Source organism: Carcharhinus amblyrhynchos, chromosome 2, assembly GCF_965287045.1.
Source record: "Carcharhinus amblyrhynchos chromosome 2, sCarAmb.v2.hapA, whole genome shotgun sequence".
Lineage (NCBI taxonomy): Eukaryota > Metazoa > Chordata > Chondrichthyes > Carcharhiniformes > Carcharhinidae > Carcharhinus > Carcharhinus amblyrhynchos.
Genome location: NC_137325.1, coordinates 135,567,204 through 135,588,609, shown reverse-complemented (window position 1 = coordinate 135,588,609; position 21,406 = coordinate 135,567,204).

Genomic DNA, 21,406 nt, shown 5'->3' with positions numbered 1-21,406 from the left:
CCATTCTATACACAAGTGCTTCCTCCCATATCTCACAAAGAACAAAGACAAGGGCAGCACAGGAGCAGATCCTTCTGCCCTCCAAGCCTGTGCCAATCATAATGCCCTAACTAAACTGAGAAAAAAAACCTTACTCAGGCCATATCCCTCTATTCCCTCCCTATTCATGTACCCATCCAGATGCCTCTTAAATGTTGCTAATGTGCCTCCTCCCCTGCCACCTCCTCTGGCAGCGCATTCCAAGCACCCATCACTCTTTGCCTGAAAATATTTCCCTGCACATCTCCGTTAAACATCCCCCCTCTCACCTTGAACCTGTGTGCTCTTGTAGTTGACACCTCCACCCTGGGAAAAAGCCTCCGACTATCCACTCTGTCTATGCCTCACTGACAGGGTTGCCACAGCTCTCGTCACAGTCGGAAAGGTGGGGTATTGGATGATGTGAGATAATAGATTGAGATGGCAAAGGTGGCAGGTTTGGCTCCTCCTCTATTAGCTGCCGGTGAGGCAGAAGAAGAGCACACCTTACTATGCTTGCAGTAATATGTCCCTTGAAGCAAAGCTGTGCATGGGGAAAGATGAGTTTCAGCCTAACTGCTGCCTGACACTCTTGATTTACTTTGGTTGGCTCAGTAGGTTAGCTGTTGGCTAAACTGCTGAGTTTCAGTCGGAAGGAATAGAGGACATAGGATTTACTGAACCTTATTTTTCTAATGTGCTGTTCTTTGACCTGACCTAGAGTTATATGCAAGGTTGCTCAAACTGTCTGGTCTTTCTATCTGAGGCGAGGTTTCCCATACAAGCAATTCGCGCAGTCGGGGTAAATGCGCACAGGGATATTTCAGCCTTTTCAGATATTTCATCCCTTGTCAACAAGCTTTAACACAGTCACAATAAATCTAAATGCAAGAAGGTCATATTTCTGGATTGTATTGCATTAGTTGAGGCACGTCTGATGAAACAGCCAAGGAATTACAGAATGACCCAGATAACAATTTGCAAATAAGCAGAACCATGCCAGATGAAATTCAATTTGGCTAAGTGCAAAGTATGACACATGGAAAGAAGGAAGTTGGGAAGGGCATTCAGACTAAATGTGCAGATATATCAGCCAGAAAATCTGACCTACAGCTTCAGAAGAAAGATCATTTATTAGTGTCACAAATAAGCTCACATTAACACTCCAATGCAAATCTTTGAGTCGCCACATTCTGGCGCCTGTTCAGGTACACTGAGGGAGAATTTAGCATGGCCAATCCCCCTAACCAGCACCTCTTTTGGATTGTGGGAGGAAACTGGAGCATCCAAAGGAGACTCATGCAAACAAATGCAGAATGTGCAAACTCTGTACACACAGCGACCTAAGCTGGGAATGGAACTCAGGTCCCTGGTGCTCTGAAGCAGCAATGTGCCACCATGCTGCCCCGAGAAAGATCTGAGAAAGATCCCCAAATGCAAATAACTGAAAAACCATCCTGAATTTGGACTTGTGACATGTGGATACAATGAAAATGCAATAGTGTATAAACTTCATATAACTTAAAATTCAAATATTCAATAAGAACACAAAAATAGGAGTAGGAGCAGGAGCAGGATTAGGTCAGACTCCTCGAATCTGCTCCACCATTCAATAAGATCATGGCTGGTTACCTACCTTAAATCCACATTCCCACTCTATCCTCATTACCACCAATTCCCTAAGTGTCCAGACCTATGGCTCCTGATCTTGAGTACGCTCAATCGCTGCACATCCACAACTCTATGGGGTAGAGAATTCCAAAGATTCACAGGTCTCTGAGTGAAGAAATCTCTCTTCAACTCAGTCCTAAAAGGCTGACCCCATTATACTGAAACAACGGCACATTGTTCTAGACTCTCTAGCCAAGGAAAAGAGACATTTGAGCATCACAAGATTCTACCAGAGGACTGTGGAATGTATTTGGAGGGATTTTTTTTCCCATTTCCTGTGGAGTCATTAATTGTAGGCCTCTGTTGGACGCTGTTGCTACTGGAGCTGAAACTCCACAAAGATTTCACTGGTCTCCCACCATAGCTCCACTGGAATCATTGTGGGGTATCAGCTCTTCTCAATCAATAGCAGAATATAATGCCCTCCTGGTGGTGAATTCCAAGGCGAGTGGAACCATATGATTGGGCAGGAGGGAATGTAGTGGGACTGGCATTGGGGGCAGTCCAGAGAAGGTTCATTCGGGTGTTCCTGAATATGGAGGGTTTTTTTTAAGAGGAGAGGTGATGTAGTTTAGAAGAATGAGAGGTGACCTTGTTGAGACTTATAAGATTCTTAGGGAGGTTGGCAGGGTAATTGCTGACAGGTTGTTTCCCCTTGCGGGAGGGCATAATCTCGGAATAAGTTTAAGATAGAGATGAGGAGGAATTTCTTCTCTTGGAGGCTAGTGAATCTCTGGAATTCATTACCACAGAGGGCTGTAAAGGTTGGATTGTGAAGTGTGTTCAAGGCTGATATGGACAGGTTCTTAATCAGTAAGGGAATCAAGAGTTATGGGGATAAGGTGAGTAAATGGAGTTGAGGATCAGCCATAATCTCATTGAATGATGGAGCAGACTCAATGGGCCAAATGGCCTACTTTTGCTCCTACATCTTATGCTCTTCCTGCCTGATTAAGCCCAGGGTAGGAAGACTTGTGGGCAGCCTTCATGCCTGGATGCCAAAGGAGGCCCTTAGTTGGGTAATACATGTCCATTTAAAGGCCTCATCCCACCACCTCTGGTATTCAACCTGTGGCGGGAGGATGGGGGTCTTGGCGTGAGGGGAGGCTGACAAACAAACTCTATTGAGCTGCTTGTGACTTTCCTGGGAGGGGTGTGGAGTGGGTGTTCCCTTGTTCAAAGGCACTTAGTGCCAGATTGAAGGAGCCGGTAATTGGAAGACCAGGGCTATAGAGAGTCACCTCCCCCCATCTCTCCCCATCACCCCCCACCTTTCCTTTCGATACCTATGCCCTCTTCATGCACCCTAACTCACCTTTATCCAGTAATCTAGCAATGACCTTGATGAAGGGCCATATGTATTACAGGCAGCAGCTACTGTTCCCGGTGGCATAGCTGGTAATTGTGAACTGCTGGGCTCTGATTGGCAACTCAACGGAGTGGAATTGCCAACCAAACAGATGGAAGCAAAGCATTTAAATGTCCCCTGTGGAGTAGGGAGCCCCAGAGACTGTGGAACTTAAGGTCAAATAGGGCCTTAATTGCCTCGGTGTTCCCAGAGATGGGTTTGGCAGGGATCTCGCCAATTTCAGTCGTAGATGTCAGGATCCTCTGGCATCCTCATAAGTTCCACCCTCTGCAACGTAATCCGATTATCATAGAATCTCTATAGAGCAGATTGAGGTCATTCAGCCCATCGAGTCTGCACCAACTCTCTGACAGAGGATCCCGCCCAGGCCCTTTCTCGCAACCCCACGTCTTTATCCCACTAATTCTCCCTAACTTACAATATAAAGTCATTTACACAATTGTCTCAATGGCAAGGCAACATTGGAGGCCAGTCTGCCATTGGATAGTTATGCAAATCAGAACAACTACCCATTATACCTCTCTCCCAATTCTGGCATGGGCAAAATTCTGTGCTAAAAAATTCTACGTTTCCCAGATTTCCACTGAAGTCAATTGAGAGAAATGTACAAATGGACTGCTGATCAGATGTCACTGGTTTAATATTATCACTCCAAGTCAAAATTACTCCCCTCCTCTCCCCAGTTCTTTCCTCATTAGACTGTTCTTGGGACAATGTGGTTGTCCTGGCAGGAGGGATGGAATAGACTAGGCTTGAGTTCCCAGGAATGTGGAAGAGTCAGGGATGATCTAATGGAATCACATAAAATTCTTCTTGGATTTGACAAGCTAGGTGCTGAGGAAATGTTTCTCTTGGATGGGAGGGACACCTAGAGCACAGGGTCACAGCTCAGAACACAGGCCATCTGGGGCTGAGATGAAGAGGGTTTTTTTTTAAGGGTTATGAATCTTTGCAAATCTCTTCATCAGACAGCTACGGATGGTCAGCCGTTAAGTGTATTCATGACAGAGGTTGATAGGTTGTTGGATAATAAGAGAATTGAGGAAGAAGGGGATGGTGCAGGAAGGTGGAATTTATGTAGAGTGTTGGCCATGGAGAAGTGATAAGGAGCATACAACTGGCAGAGAGAGATTACAGGAAAAGATTGGCCGCTGGTATGAAGGGAAACCCAAAAGTGGTTAGGGGCAGCATGTGGCATGGTGGTTTGCACTGCTGCCTCACAGTGCCAGGAACCTGGATTCAGTTCCTGGCTTGGGTCACTGTCTGTGTGGAGTCTGCATGTTCTCCCCGTGTCTGCATGGGTTTCCTCCGGGTGCTTGGGTTTCCTCCCACAGTCTGAAAGACATGCTGGTTAGGTGCATTGCCCATGCTAAATTCTCCCTCAGTGTTACCCAAACAGGCACCAGAGTCTGGCGACTCAGGGATTTTCACAATAATTTCATTGCAGTGCTCAGGTAAGCCTACCTGTGGCACCAGTAAATAAACTTTAAACTTTAAAATGATCTGACTGGAGTAAATCAAACTATCATGTGTGGGGAATAAGAGGTACTGCAGGGTTCAGTGCAGGGAGTGTGGAATTGGGATTGGCAGAGGGAAATATATTGAAACCAGGAGGTATAATTAATTGTGTGCAGGACAAGACGGCATGGATGAATGGAATTGCTGGAAGAATGACAGGTGCAGTTAAAAAAGAGATTTGCATTTTTATAGCATTTTTCATGACCACTGGATTTCTCAAAGCACTTTCAGCCGGTGGCCAGTACTTTCAATGAAGTACCTTTGAAGCGTAGTCACTGTGGTAATGTCGAAATTGCAGCAACCAAGCAGTGCACAGCAAGCTCCCAATAACAGCAATGCAACAATGACCAGACAATCTGTTTTAGTGACGTTGTTTGTGGGATAAACATTACGTCGGACACTTCTGTTTGAAATAATGCCATGGGATCTTTAACATCCACCCAAGGGCTGGATTTTATGGGGTGCCGTGTTCTGTGTCGCATGGCCCCTCGTCTAGAAAGCCAGTTGAGAGATTGCCTGTAAAAAAACTGGCCATTCCGCAGTCGCTTTACACTTGCCGGGGTGTTAATTGGCACAGGGTGAGACTTGTGCCCCCAGCCTGGGGCAGGCCTATGGCCGTGCCAGCCTGAGAAACAAAGCGCCCACCTGGGGCGGATGACTCTGCTACAGAGAGCCGCTGGCCGGTCCAATTGGCTGCCAGTGCTGTCGTCCCAGTAGATTCGAGCGGTGGCCACCACGGGGACTACAGGTGGAACCAGGAAAAGGGGAGGTTATGGAAGCTGGACTGAAGGTCAGAATGGGGTATTGGAGGGACCTGGCTGGCAGGTTGCAGCGAAAGGTGTTAGGGAGGTGGAGGGGGGTGGGCCAGGTTTGAGAGGCGGTGGGTGGACTATTTAAGTATGACTTTGAAGGGGGCAGTGCCTCCGATGGACACAAGGGTATCCTCAAAGGAGATTCCCCCCCCCCCCCCCCCACTTCTTACACTATCCTGTCTTGTCCAGTAAGACTCAGTAAAACCTGCCAGGCTATCCACTTGGCCCGGGGCCTCCTCCTGCCAAGGATAAAATTGTGATGGATGCAAGAAGAGACATTTAATTGGTCAGTTAAGGGCTTCAATAGGTCAAGAGTGAGCGGGCTGCCCAAGCTTTCTATCGCTCCTCGTTGTAAAATGGAAGACAGATCGAGGTGGGTGGGAAAATGGCATGGGTAGGCCATGTGCAGCATCTTAGGGAGGAAAACTGGGGATGTTGGCAGTGTGGAATCATTAATGGGTTTTGACCTCTGTGGCTTGCAGAATTTGGGGACCATTGTATATCACAACTTTGAAGGGCCTGAGGGTTAAAACCATAGTGACCTCTGAACGGCGTATGTGTTTTTAGGAATGCGTCTCTGTGAAGTCATGTCAAATGATGGTAATATTTGCCTGTTACTTTTTCTCTGTTGAAAATTCAGGTGAAATTTCAGCAGCTGCGCCCACCATCCCCGATGGACCAACCATAAGAACATAAGAACATAAGAAATAGGAGCAGGAGTAGGCCATCTGGCCCTTCGAACCTGCCCCGCCATTCAATAAGATCATGGCTGATCTGTCGTGGCTCAGTTCCACATTCCCGCCCTCTCCCCATAACCCCTAATCCCCTCTCTTATCAAAAACCCATCAACCCGCTTCTTAAAAATATTTAGCGAGGCAGCCTCCACCACTTCAACAGGCAGAGAATTCCCGAGATTCACCACCCTTTGAGTGAAGAAGTTCTTCCTCAACTCCGTTCTAAACCGCCCCCCCCTTTATCTTGAGGCTGTGCCCCCTAGTCCTACTGTCCTTTCTGAGCGGGAAGAGTCTCTCCACCTCTATCCTATCCATCCCATTCATCATCTTATACGTAACCTTGAAGGAGTAAGAGGTGGGACTCTCAGAGGGTTCATACAATCATAGAACCCTATGGTGCAGAAAGAGGGCCTTCGGTCCATCGAGTCTGCACCGAACACAGTCCCACCCAGGTCCTACCCCCACATCCCTACATATTATACCCACTAATCCCTCTAACCTAATGATCTCTGGACACTAAGGGGCAATTTCTTAGCATGGCAATCAGCCTAACCCACGCATCTTTGGACTGTGGGAGGAAACCGGAGTACCCAGAGGAAACCCACACAGACACGAGGAGAATATGCAAACTCTACACAGACAGTGACCAGAGCTAGGAATCGAACCCAGGACCCTGGAGCTGTGAAGCAGCAGTGCTAACCACTGTGCTACCGTGCCACCCTATAGTGTCGCATCCCTGTTCCGTACCTAGCACAAGCGCAGATACATGCACTTCAATGGGAAAGTGAGAGTTGGCTCAAAGCGATCCACCCACTGCTGTGAGCACATCACTGTGTCCAGAGCAACTGTCAGAGTTTGGGATAATTAAGTCCTCTGGCAATTGGAGGAGTATTGGAGACAACCTTGATGCTGAGTGAGCCCTGGGCTGATGGTGAGCCTTTGGAGTCGTTTGTCAGGTGGCAGGTGGTGGATGTCCACTGCGGGGCTACGTAGAGATGTGGCAGTCATTCTAGGAGTGTCGTGTACACTGACTAGTTCAATGGAGGAATCCATCTCAACCATGAGCATTGTGATCACCCATTCTTCAGAGTGCATGGCTTCTTCTACTGAGAGACTGGTGACTGTCATGGAGGGCTAAGCTCAGAAACTCACTGATGGGGTACTGGGTACGCGCTCTGATCTGTAATTTATCACATCGTCTCTGAGCTCTGCGACCCAGAGCCAAGGTGAGAAGGGGATAGGTGTTTGGAATTGCAGTTTCTTGGATCCTTGGGGGACCAGGGAAGGCCTAATGAACCTCATGGTGGTGGATGAGCAGTTGGTGATGTTTCTGATGGGGACAGCGTCTCCTGCACTCTGCCACTGGCACAAATGGCTCGCCGACCGAATGAGCCTTCTGCCACTGCAGGAGACCCCCACCGCACCAGGAGACTCACTGCCTCAGGCAGCCAGAGGACTCCTGCCAGGAAAAGCAGCACAAGGGTCGGCAGCCTGTCTGCGACACAACTGGCAGGGAGGAGGAAGCACCATGTCTTGGCACCTGGAAAAGATTGAAGAAAATGCCACATTATGACTAATGTTAGTCAGGTGTTTACAAGGGTGATTGCTCGCTTTTGTAGAGTCTGAAAATTCTTGGTTTGTTTTGTCAACAAATAATTCTCAAATACCTAGCTTCCTTTCAAATGCCTCAATCAATTCTGCATCTATGGCCTTCTGGAGCAGGGCATATCGTCACAACTGTGCGAAGGACTTTCTCTTGCGTTCACTTAACAGCTTAGTTCAAGATTCTCTTCCTCAGACAGGAATATACATTTATGTAACATCATTCATGTGCTCAGGACATTCCAAAGTACTTCCCAGTAAATGAATTACTTTTGAAGCGTAGTCACTCTGTTATGCAAGCAAACAGGGCAGCCAATTTGGCACAGAAGAGCCCCATAAACAATTATATGGTCTGATTCATAGCATTGGTTGAAGGATTAATGTTGGCCAGGACAAGAGAACTCCCTGCTCTTTTGTGAAAAAATTGCACAAACAGACTAGGTCATCTGTTCAACATCTCACTCAAAAGTCAGCACCCTCAAAAGCGCAGGGTCACATCCGTAGTGGACTGAACTGCCAGTCTAGATTATATGCTGAACCCCTGTAGTAGGGTTTGAACCCCACTACCTCTGAAGGCAAGTTCAACTGCTTACCCAATCAATGGTGGAAGAGGGATGCCTCTGTTCTACGTTGTTGGGTCTCTTCATTATTAAAAACTCTTCAATTGTACAATTCTTTACATCTTAATTTTATCCAGTTTGAGAACCTGGTGAACATAGCCTGAACATTAGAACGAGGTTATTTTGGACTGAATTCAGGAAGTACGTGTTTGTAGCCAGGTTAGCAGAAACTTGAAACTGGTTCCTCCAAAGACTGGGAATACTGAACCCATTAACATTTTCTGGACTGAGATTGATAGGTTTGTTTTATTCAATTCAAGGGCTGTGTGCTTTGCTGGTTGGCCAGCATTTATTCCCCACCCCCAACTGTCCTTCAGTAGCTGGTAGTGAGCTGCCTTTGTCGTGTAAGTACCAGGGAAATCCAAGAAATTGGAATATTTTCTGCTGGGTAATATTATTTGGAATCATCAGCTGTGTGGAGAAGTAGGTTTCACAAACAGGGCATATATAGATGAAGAAACAATTGCAAGATAATGGTTGGAATGTGAGTCTTTTCAGTTAATCAAGTCTTTACGGGTACAGACAGTATGAATGGAGAGAGAGATAATCACAGGTTACAGAGATGTGAATTGACTCAAGCCAGGACAGTTAGTAGGATTTTGCAAGCCCTGGTCAAATGGTGAGGGTTACATGCAGTCTGTCATGAACCCAAAATCCCCATTGAGGCCGTCCCCTTGTGTATTGAACTTGGCTATCAGTTTCTGCTCGATGATTCTACACTGTCATGTGTCTTGAAGGCTGCCTTGGAGAACTCTTACCCGAAGACTGGAGGTTGAATGCCCTTAACTGCTGAAGTGTTCCCCAACTGGAAGGAACTCTCCTGCCTGGCAATTGTCGTGCAGTGTCCGTTCATCCATTGCTGTAGTATCTGCATGGTCTTGCCGATGTGCCACGCCTTGGGACATCCTTCCCTGCAGTGTATGAGGTAGACAGTGTTGGCCAAGTTGCTTGAGTATGTATTGTGTACCTGGTGGGTGGTGTTCCCATGTATGATGATCGTATCCATGTCGGTGATCTGTAATGTTTTGCAGAGGTTGCTGTGGCAGGGTTATCTGGCGTTGTGGTCCTGAAGGCTGGGTAGTTTGCTGCATAAAGTGATCTGTTTGAGGTTGCGCGGTTGTTTGAAGGGTGTGGGGATGGCCTTGGCGAAATGTTGGTCTTCATCGATGACATGTTGAAGGCTCCGAAGAAGATGTTGTAGTTTCTCTGCTCTGGGAAAGTACTGGACAACAAAGGGTGGATATAGACGACCATTTCCTAGGATTATTTGTATGTAATTTTCATAAAAACAGAAATTAATTAAACATTTTAAGAAGAAAATAATAAATGGCAGAGAGAGAGAGAGCATAGCAGTGCAAGATAGGACCTGTGCGGAGCTCCAGAGGGACAAAGCACTGAAGGTCTCCTTCTGAGCTGAAACTGTTAAAATGAGTGATAATAGACAGGAAGCTTCACATAGGAGCGATCATTGAATAACCTGTTCTTCTCCTGTTTCTTAATCCAGAAAATGATGTCTAGACCTAACTATAGAAAACATATGTTTTGCAAAAACAAAGGTGCAAGGAATTGGCATTAATATATGAGGATTGGCTTGAAAAAAGAAAATTGGAATGAACAAACTAGGGTGTAACTGGTGAAGTGCTGCCAGGGTCAGTGCTTGGGGCTCAGCTATTTACAATTTATATCAATGATTTAGACGGGGAGGTGGGGGGAATATTGTCTAATGTATTCAAGTTTGCTGACGGCACAAAGTTGTGTGGGAAGATAAACTCTGACCTGAGGAGGATGAAAAAGGCTGGAAATAGATATAGACCGCCTAAGTGATTGGGTGAGAAAGTGGCAGATGGAGGCTTAAGTGGGGAAGTGTAAAATTATACGCCTTGCTAGGAAGAGTGGAAAAGCAGAATATTCTTTCAAAGGTGCGGGATGAGTAAATGTTGGTGTGCAGAGAGATTTGGGTGTCCTTGAACATGAATCACATACAGTAAGTAATCAGGGAGGCAAATGGTAAGTTAACCATTGTTTGGGAGGTGGAGCCCACAAGTAAATAAGTCTTGCTGCAATTGTATATGGCTTTGGTGAGACTATGCCTGGAATATTATGTACATGGTTAGTCTCCTTACCGAGGGAGGAATACACTTGCCCTAGAGGGATGACACAATGATTAACCAGAAAGATCCCTGGGATAGGAAGATCATCCTATTGAGTAAAGTTGATATCTATTTTCTGGAGCTTAGATGAGTGAGAGGTGATCTCAATGAAACCCAACTGTAGAAAACATATGTTTCGCATTAATAAAGGTGCAAGGAATTGGCATTAATAAATGAATATTGGCTAGAAAACAGAAAATTGGAATGAACAAACCAGGGTGTAACTGGTGAAGTGCTGCCAGGGTCAGTGCTTAGGGCTCAGCTATTTACAATTTATATCAATGATTTAGACGGGGAGGTGGGGGGAATACAGTCTAATGGATTCAAGTTTGCTGACGATACAAAGTTGTGTGGGAAGGTAAACTCTGACCTGAGGAGGATGAAAAAAACTGGAAATAGATGCAGACCCTCAGCTGGAGAGTCTAGAACTAGGGGTCGGAGTTTCAGGTTAAGGGCTCAGCCAGTTGGAACCGAGAAGAAAATAAGTAGAGAGTTGGAAATCTTTGGAATTCTTTACCCCAGAGAGCTGTGGAAGCTTCATTGATGACTATTTTCAAGCCTGATAATCATAGAATCATAGAACCCTACAGTGCAAAAACAGGCCCTTCAGCCCATTGAGTTTGCACTGACCACAATCCCACCCAGGCCCTACCCCCATATCCCTACATATTTTACTCTCTAACCTACACATCCCAGGACACTAAGGAACAATTTTATCATGGCCAATCAATCTAACCCACACATCTTTGGACTGTGGGAGGAAACCGGAGCACCTGGACGAAACCCACGCAGACACGAGGAGAATTTGCAAACTCCACACAGACAGTGACCTGAGCCGGGAATCGAACCCAGGTCCCTGGAGGAATGAAGCAGCAGTGCTAACCACTGTCCTACTATGCCGCCCCAAATGATTTGAGTTATTATTGTTGCATGTATTGAGATGCAGAGAAAAGTGTTGTTTCTTATGCGCTGTACAAAGCATACTGTTCATAGAGCACATAGGGGAAAAGGAAAGGAGAGGTTGCAGCATATAGTGTTACAGTCAAAGCTAGGGTGTAGCGAAAGATCAACTTAAACCAAATCTGTCAGAGATTGGAATAGAGCATTGTTAGAGAGTTTATAAGAATTAGAGTACAGTTTTAAGAGCATAGAACGAGAGTAAAAGATAGAATTAGAGGGTAGGCTGGGGACAGCTCACAAGAAGTCACCGCGCTCTACTGCCATCTTGAACATCGATGATATTGATGGACATTTGGATGCAAAGGGAATCAATAAATATGGGGTTAGCGCAGAAAGGTGAATTTGAGCAGGAGTTCAGCCATTTGAATGGCAGAGCTACACCCATTCATGCTCTTGTTTCTTTTGTTCTTGTAATGGCGGTCACGATCAAAATGTTGCATTGGATCTTGGTCAGAGGTCAGAGAGAGCCCCGAAATAATTAGTTGAAATGCCCAGGAAGAATTTTCATGCTACACCAAGGAGAGGAAGTCCAATTCATCATAAACAGAGAACAAAGAACAAAATCAGCCCGGGAAACAGGCCCTTCGGCCCAACGAGCCCGCGCCGCCATCTCAACACCACCAGTCCCCCTCTCCCCCCACGACCCCTGTCTAATGTTTTATGGCCATCCAGATTGAGGGAAACTGATTTAGGGACAATTTATTCCTGCCAATCAGCCTAACAGCACATGTTGGCAGAGCAATATTAAATAGAGATGCACATATGAAATATGGATGTGGATATTGTTGATGATGTAGAATTTTTTCAGTCCAACACATTCCATTTTGCCATTTCATTGGATAGAAATCCTATTTTTCAATAGATTTTTGAACTTTTTCCTATTGCCAGGATCAGAAATAAAAGGTTGCACTACTCTGCCAAGCAGTTTATTTCTGTATCTCTACACTGGTGGTACTTGAATTTGACTCTGACAAAAAGAGTGAAGAGAAATTTCTAAGAATAATCTCCAGTGCCTGATGCATGGAAAATCCATCTATCCAATGACTGCTGGGTAAAGAAATACAGTCCCACTGTGTGGATATTTGAGTATCCATCACAATTATCCCCTCAAACTGGGCCAACAGCAGCAAGACTGCTCCTAATGAAAACAAAGCAAATTCCTGGACCTCAAAGGACCGAGTTTTACCTTCAGCAGAAGCTTACCAACTTCTTTCTCAGTTAATCCTCATTTGTCCACCACTGAAGATCAGCCCGAAAGCAACCATGCTTGAATAAACTGGGCATGCTCTGTTGCGCTCTTCTGAAAATTAAAAGTGTCCTATCCTTTTCCTAGATGAGCAGAGTGCTTTGAAGAAGTGGCCATTTCTGTGCGGCAGATGCTGATTAAGTAATGTCAGGCAGAGAGCCATCAAAATAATCAACATCCCCATCACTCATTCATATTGCCAGATCACTGTTCATTGACACTCCTTGATTCATTCTCCACCAGTGCCAGACTCTTAAGCGGTGTCTGGAATGGCACCAGCAACTTCCTGATCCTGTGCAGACTAAATACAGCTGGCTTGGGATTGTTTCCACGGTTACCGAGACAACTGCTTGCTTTTGTTTGGAGAGCCATTATAATGCTTTGCCTGATTGATTTTAAGGGAGAAGATTTCAGTTTGTTTAATATAGATTAAAGTGGCTTTATGAGCAAAGCCAGTGATCTGATATTTGGAGATTGGGGTTCTTCACAGGTTCATGAACGGGACTCTTGTCAAAACATACCCATTGATAACCAGAAAGTTGTCGTGAACCAGAATGCTGTTTTGAGTTTCTTTTTATTCAGTCATGGCATATGGGCGTCGCTGGCTGGCCAGCATTTATTGCCCATCCCTGGTTACTCTTTTCAGAGACTAGTTCAGAATCTTCCACCTTCTTCCGTTGGGAAAAAGATACAAAACTCTGAGGACACGTACCAACCGACTCAAGAACAGCATTCTTCCCTGCTGTCATCAGACTTTTGAATGGACCTTCCTCGCATCAAGTTGATCTTTCTCTACATCCTAGCAAGGACTGTAACACTACATTCTGCACTCTCTCCTTGTCTTCTCTATGAATGATATGCTTTGTCTGTATAGTGCGCAAGAAACAATACTTTTCACTGTATATTAATACATGTGACAATAATAAATCAAATCAAATCAACAACAGTGCTGTGACTCTGGAGTCACACGTAGGCCAGACCAGGCAAGGACTGCAGATTTCCTTGCCTAAAGGGCATTAGTGAACCAGATGGGTTTTTCTGACAATCGACAATGGTTTCATGGTCATCAGTAGATTCTTACTTCCAGATATTTTTTATTGAATTCAAATCCCATCATCTGTTGTGGCAGGAGTCAAACCTGGGCCCCTAGAATATTATCTGAGTTAATAATAGTCTAGCAATTAATAGTCTAGCAATAATGCTATGAGGCCACCATCTCCCCTTGATTACAAACTGGAAAATTCTGTTTAGTATTGTACAACGTGCTAATAAAGTAACCCGTATTGTAGTTATAGTTATATTGGTGTCATTCCAATTGAATCCCTCCAGTACAAAAGGAGGCCATTTGGCCCGTCAAGCCTGCACTGAAAACAATTCCACCCATGCACTATCCTCATAACCCCACCTATTTACCATGCTAATCCCCTGACACTAAGGGGCAATTTTAGCTAGGCCAATCCTTCTAACCTGCATGTTTGGACTGTGGGAGGAAACTGGAGCACCTGGAGGAAACCCACACAGACACAGGGAGAATGTGCAAATTCCGCATAGTCACCCGAGGTTTGAATTGAACCCAGGACCCTGGTGCTGTGAGGCAGCAGTACTAACCACTATGCCATAGTCGACTGTACTACGCTCTAGAAAATTAATATTTTATAGCTCAAGAATCCATTTGGCCCATTCTGTCTGTGCTAACTCTTCTCTTTCCCATTTCCCCATTCCATGGCCTAATCTTAGAATTATACCCATCCTCTACCAATCCGCAAATTTCGAACCAACTGACAGATTGACATTTTCCGATTCATATCAGGGATTTTACTCAATGGGTAAGATGGTAAATTTGAGTCAGAATCATAGAACTCAACTCTTGGTCTCTTGAGGACTAGCTAATGCAATGGGTTAGCACATTTCTGGCATCTGTCTCCAAATCCAGTCTGGCCTGGTTGGATGAAAGTTTCCTTCTTCTGGCCAGCTGTACGGATTTCATCCAGAAAGAGTCAAACCAGTTTAAGGCAGCACGGTAGCACAAAGATTAGTACTGCTACCTCACAGCATCAAAGACTTGGGTTCAATTCCGACTTTGGGTCACTGCCTGTGTGGAGTTTGCATGTTCTTCTTATGTCTGCGTGGTTTCCTCCCACAGTCCAAAGATGTCCGAGTTAGGTGGATTGGCCAGGCTAAATTGCCTTTTCGTGTCAGGGGGATTATCAGGATAAATTTGTGGGGTTATGGGAATAAAGTTTATTTATTAGTGTCACAAGTAGGCTTATATTAAAACTGCAATAAAGTTACTGTGAAAATCCCCTGGTTGCCACACTCCAGCACTTATTCAGGTGCACTGAGGGAGAATTTAGCATGGTCAATGCACCTAACCAGCACATCTTTCGGACTGTGGGAGGAAACCATGGTACCAGGAGGAAACCCATGTAGACACAGGGAGAACTTGCACACTCTGCATGGACAGTGACCCAAGCTGGGAATTGAACCCAGGTCCTTGGTGCTGTGAGGCAGCATTGTTAACTGCTATGCTACCAAGCCATCTGGGTGGGATTGGATTAGGCCTGGGTGGCTTTGTTGTCAGTGCAGACTCGATGGGATGGGCCGAATGACTTCCTTCTGCACTGCAGGGATTCTACGATTCTATGAAACTTGCTGGCCAAAATTATTTCTGCCTTGCTCCTGGGAATCACAACTTCCCTGTTGCATTCTAAATGAAAGATTCTTTCACTTTCTATTTATCTCAACAGCTCTTGATGCATTTCCACCTATTGTACTGATCTTATTTAGATTACATTTGAAGCCATTTCCAAAAATGGTGGCCACCTTTGAACATTAACAAACTGCATGGGACAAAGGCAAGCGTTGGTCATCAATATGTGGCTTTGTATCATTTCAACTACACTGCGTGGTTAGAGCTGAGGTACTCAACAGAAGACATTGCTAAGGCCAGGTTAGAATGGGGAGTCTGAATCATGACATTTGATAAGTCAGGACCATTGAGACTGAGTGGGAAGCAGCAATAGGTCAGGGAAAGTGGCGCCAGTACTTGGTGCTATGGTGGCTCGGCAAGAGTTGGTTTAGGATTGTAGATGGCGAATGTGTAAATGCCTAAACAGCGAACAGGCTGGATCCAGCCAAGATCATATGCTATTCAAAAAATAGATTACACTCAAGAAGTAAAGAAAAAGTCAGAAGTACCATTCTTGGGAGATATTGAAGGAGCAAATGGAAACTATAGAGTGATATTACGGTCAACAGACATAAAGCAAATTTCAGGTAAGACACTGGAGCAGGAACTTCAATTCTTTCAGACTTAGAAAGGTGGTTAAAACCAAAACCTTGACTTCATCTTCTTAATAAAGGTTCAGGACTTCTGTAAAGGTTATCAGCAGTACTCATGTCAGCTGTCAGCTGGCAAGAGGACCAGTTGAGGCCTTATAAAGGTGGACTGTGTTAATTCCTGGGGTGGTGTGGATATGCCCCATTGATATTGGGTAGGTATTGGTAAACCCGCCACTATGCCAACCAGGAAATAGCAATACAGAAGAAACAGGCAATAGTTTGGTGGAAATAGAGGTACCCAGGTTCTGTACATAAGTCTGTCTCAAATAATGGCTCCAGATCAGTATTTCAGAACTGCTGATGTTAGGTATAACCTGCATGATGATCTTTGGCCTGAAAGCAGTAACAGTAAGGAATGTGTAATTGTTTGTAAATACATTTGAAAGAGACTTTAAAGACTCACGTGTAAAAGAATCAATTAAACATTTTGGATCAACAGGTCTATGTGACTGCAATTCTTGACCTAGAGGGCAGCATGGTGCACAGTGGTTAGCACTGCTGCCTCACAGCACCAGGGACCTGGGTTCAATCCTGGCCTAGGGTCAATGTCTGTGTGGAATTTGCACATTGCCCCCATGTCTGCGTGGGATTGCTCCGGGTGCCTTGGTTTCCTCCCACACTCCAAAAACGTGTGGGTTGGATTGATTGGCCATGATAAATTGCCCTTTAGTGTCAGCGAGATTAGCAGGCTAAATACATGGGGTTATGGGGATGGTGCCTGGGTGTTATTGCTGTTAGTGCAGGCCCAATGGGACGAATGCCCTCTTTCTACACTGTAAGGATTCTATGATTCTATGGAGGTAGCACCAACAGACAGGTAATTAAATAATGGAGACAGAAAGATACAAAGAGCTGGGGAGAGAAGGTGGTCAGCAAGTTGAGTCAGAGAATTGATGGAAAAGTGGTTGTGGAAAAAGTGATTTTCTGAGTGGTTGAAAAGCATGTTTAGAACTGCTGCCATTGTTTAGGTTAAGTTGATCTTTCTCTATACCTTAGCTATGACTTCTCTGCTCTGCTATGTACTCTATGAATGGTATGCTTAATCTGTATAACGCGCAAGAAACAATACTGTTCACTGTATCCCAATACAGGTGACAATAAGGAATCAAATCGAATCAAAAACATGTGGAGCGAAAGGCAGTTCTGGTGTATCCACATTGCCATGACCTATGGGAACTGAAAGTTGGGAAAGTTATGGAAAAAACTGCACCATTGCATAGAAGGTTCCTCAAGCATAACCCTGTCTTGTGGAAGCTGCTAACAGCAGTGAGTTGGTAAGTGCCTGAAGGAAAGTGACTGGAATTTTGCCTGAGGAAAATCCAAATTTGGAAAAATGTTATGACTGAAATTAGGGCCACACTGGACTGCTTAGAAAAATATGAGAGATTTATCTTTTGGTTTATTTGCTATTCCACTTGTAATTTATAGTTCGTACTGACAGCTTCTTCCCTGCTGCTGTCAGACTTTTGAATAGACTTACCTTGCATTAAGTTGATCTTTCTCTACACCTTAGCTGTGACTGCAACACTACATTCTACACTTTCTCGTTTCCTTCTCTATGAACAATAAGCTTTGTCTGTACAGCGTGAAAGAAACAATACTTTTCACTGTATGCCGATACATGAGATAATAATAAATCAAATCAAATCAAATCAAACTGTGCTAACCTCTACTTAATTTATGTTGGTTTTCCTTCATGTAAAGTAAAAGTCCGAAAAAGTGAATAAAAGCAAAACACTACCAATGCTGGTAATCTGAAACAAAAAACAAAAATGCTGGATAAACTGGCAGCACCCCTGGAAGAGAAAGGTTAAACAGTTTAGGCCTATACTCTCTGGAATTTAGAAGAATGAGGGGAGATCAAATTGAAGTATACAAGATGATAAAAGATATGGATTAAGTAGACATGGAGTGGATGCTTCCTCTTGTGAGGCATACAAGAGGTCATAGTCTTAGGATAAGGGGTAGCAAATTTAAAACAGAGTTGATGAGAAACTACTTCTCCCAAAGGGTTGTGAATCTGTGGAATTGTTACCCAAAGTGCAGCGGATGCTGGGACAGCATGTAAGTTTAAGGAGGAGTGAGACAGACTTTTAGTTGGTAACGGGTTGAAGGGTTATAGGGAGAAGGCAGGAAAATGGGGATGAGGAGCATATCAGCCATGATTGAATGGCGGAGCGGACTCGATGGGCCAAATGGCCTAATTCTGTTCCCATGTCTTATGTGCTTATAAACTTATGGAAAACAGAATTAATGTTTTGAGTCCAGATGACTGTTCTTTAGAGCTTGTAAAGAGTGAAATCTTGTTTGGTAATTTCTTCATTCGGGTGTCATTTGGTAAATTTTTGGTTTACAATCTTGGCATAAGAATTTCCAGCTACAGAGCAGTACACAAGTTCATCATTAACCATCTTAAGAAGAACGTAACAAGTAAAAATCAGCTTTTCAGCTGTGCCACACTCATTGATTTTATGAGAACAGATCCTTAATTGATGGAAATTACGACTGAAATTACATTGTGTTTAATGAGCAACATTGCCAAATGATATATTAAGTATTAACTTTCTACAAGTGAAGCAGCAGACCATTCTGTTTTTTTTCCAGGTGAATCATCTTGTGTTTCTTCTGGTCTTACTAATTCATACAGCAAAAACAGTGGAAAGGTGGGCTCTGTTGACTGACCTTGAGTAGAGAGGGTTGAAGGTTTTTTTACTTGCTGCGTTGAAGGTGATTAAATGAATTGGGCAAGTAGAGAGAGGGAAACTATTTCCTCTGGGAGATAGTCCAGAACAAGGGGGTCATAACATTAAAATTAGAGCGAGACCGATCAAGGATGAAATCAGGAAGGACTTCTTCACAAAGAGAATAGCGAAGATCTGGACACCTGACAGTGGCTCAGTGAGCTTGGCTCTGAATCATAAGTTCCTGGCTCAAATCCCAGTTTAGGATACAAACATAAAACTCCATTCTAATACTGAGTGAGTGCTGCACCCTCAGAGGTGCTGTCCATCAAATGTGATCTTAAACTGAGGCCCTTCTGCCCTCTCAGTTGGTTATAAAAAGTCACAAGATGGGGAGCATGGAAGTTGTCCCTAGTGACCAGGCCAATAATTATCCCACAATCAATTATCTGCACATTGCTATTTGTGGGAGCTACTGTGTTTCAAACATTACAACATAGAATTATGGAATCATGCAATGCAGAAGAGGTCCTTCGGCCCATCGGGTCTGCACTGATGTGTGAAACACCTGACCTTCCACCTAATCCCACTTACCAGCACCTGGGGCCCATAGTCTTGAACGTTGTGACATGCCAAGTGGTCACCTAGGTACTTCTTGAAGGTTGTCAGGCAACTTGCCTCCATCACCCACCCGAGGGGATTTTCACAGTAACTTCATTGCAGTGTTAATGTAAGTTTACTTGTGGCACTAATAAATAAAGTTAAAAACTCTAAACTCCCATTTAGTGCTTTCCAGACTGTCACCATCCTCTGGGTAAAAATGCTTTTCCTCACATCCCTCCAAAAGCTCCTGTCCCTCATCTTGAACCTATGTCCCCACGTGACTGACCCTTCAATTATGGGAAACTGCTGCTCCCTATCCACTCTGTCCATGCCCCTCATAATCTTGTACATCTCAATCAGGATGTCCCTAATCTTCTCTGCTCCAATGAAAACAACACAAGCCTATCCAACCATGACTTAAATGTTCCATCCCAGGAAGCATGCTGGTGAATCTCCGCTGCATCCCCTCCAGTGCAATCATATCCTTCCCATAATGTGGCAATCAGAACTGCACACAATACTCTAGCTGTGGCCTTAAAAAGTTCTCTCCAACTCCAACATGACTTCTCTGCTTTTTGTAATTTATGCCTCAATTGAGAAAGGCAAGTCTCCTGTATGTCTTTTTCACCACCCTACTAACATGCCCTTCTGCTTTCAGAGATCTGTAGACAAACATGCCAAGGTCCCCTTGTTCCACACAACTTCCAAGTGTCCTACCATTCGTTGAGTACTTACTTGTAAAATTACTCCTCCCAAAGTGTATTAACTCACACTTTAAATTCCATCTGCCACTTATCTGCCCATTTGACAATTCTGTCTATATCTTCTTGTAGCCCAAGATGCTCTACCTCACTGTTAAACACCTGGCCAATATTTGTATCATCCGCAAACTTACTAATCCCACCTCCCACATAGCCATTAATGTGATTTATATAAATGAAGAACAGGGGGCCTAACAAAGATCCCTGTGGTACACCACTGGGCACTGGCTTCCAGTCACTAAAGCAACCTTATGTTATCACCCTCTGTCTCCTACAATTGAGCCCATTTTGAATCCACTTTATCAAAGTACTCTGTATTTCCTATGCATTTACCTGTTTTACAAGTCTCCCATGTGGAACCTTGTCAAATGCTTTGCTGAAATCTATATAAACTACATCAATTGCACTACCATCATCTACACACAGATAGAATCTACAGTGTAGGAGGAGGCCATTTGGCCCCTTGAGCCTTCACTGACAGCAATCTTACCCAGGTCCTGTCCTATCCCTGTAATCCCACTTATTTTCCCCCATAACATTAAGGGGAATTTCTCATGGCCAATCCACCTAACCTGCACATATCTGGACTGTGGGAGGAAACTGGAGCACCTGGATGAAGCCCACGCATACTTGGGCAGTAACAATCATAAAAACAATCATAGAAACCCTACAGTGCAGAAAGAGGCCATTTGGCCCATCAAGTCTGCACCGAGCACAATCCCACCCAGGCCCTACCCCTTCATATTTACACGCTAATCCCTCTAACCTATGCATCTCAGGACTCTAAGGGCCAATCAACCTAATCCACACATCTTTGGACTTTGGGGGGAAACTCACACGGACATGGGGAGAATGTGCAAACTCCACACAGACAGCAACCCAAGCCAAAAATCGAACCCAGGTCCCTGGAACTGTGAAGCACAGTGCTACCGTGCTGCCCACAGAGAATGTGCAAACTCCAGTCACCCGAGGCCGGAACTGAACTTGGGTCCCTACACACCTGGTCACCTCCTCAAAACATTCGGCCAACAGTGACTGCATTTAAAAATAACTTTTAATCAGATTATAAGGGGTATGGACAGGATAAGAATGGAGCAGCTGTTCCCTTTGATTGAAGGGGTCAATTGAAGTTAGGCCAGGGGATTGTCGTTAAGGGGGAGCGGGGGGTATAAAAAAGGGGTAGCAGCATAGAGCGGGCAGCGTCGGGAGCGGGCAGCGGAGTGAGTGGGAACTGAGTGAGAAGGGCTTTGGCTTGCTGGGCTTAGGAGAGAGCAGGCTTAGAGAAGGTGAGTGACAGATTTCTACCTTTGGGCACTTAC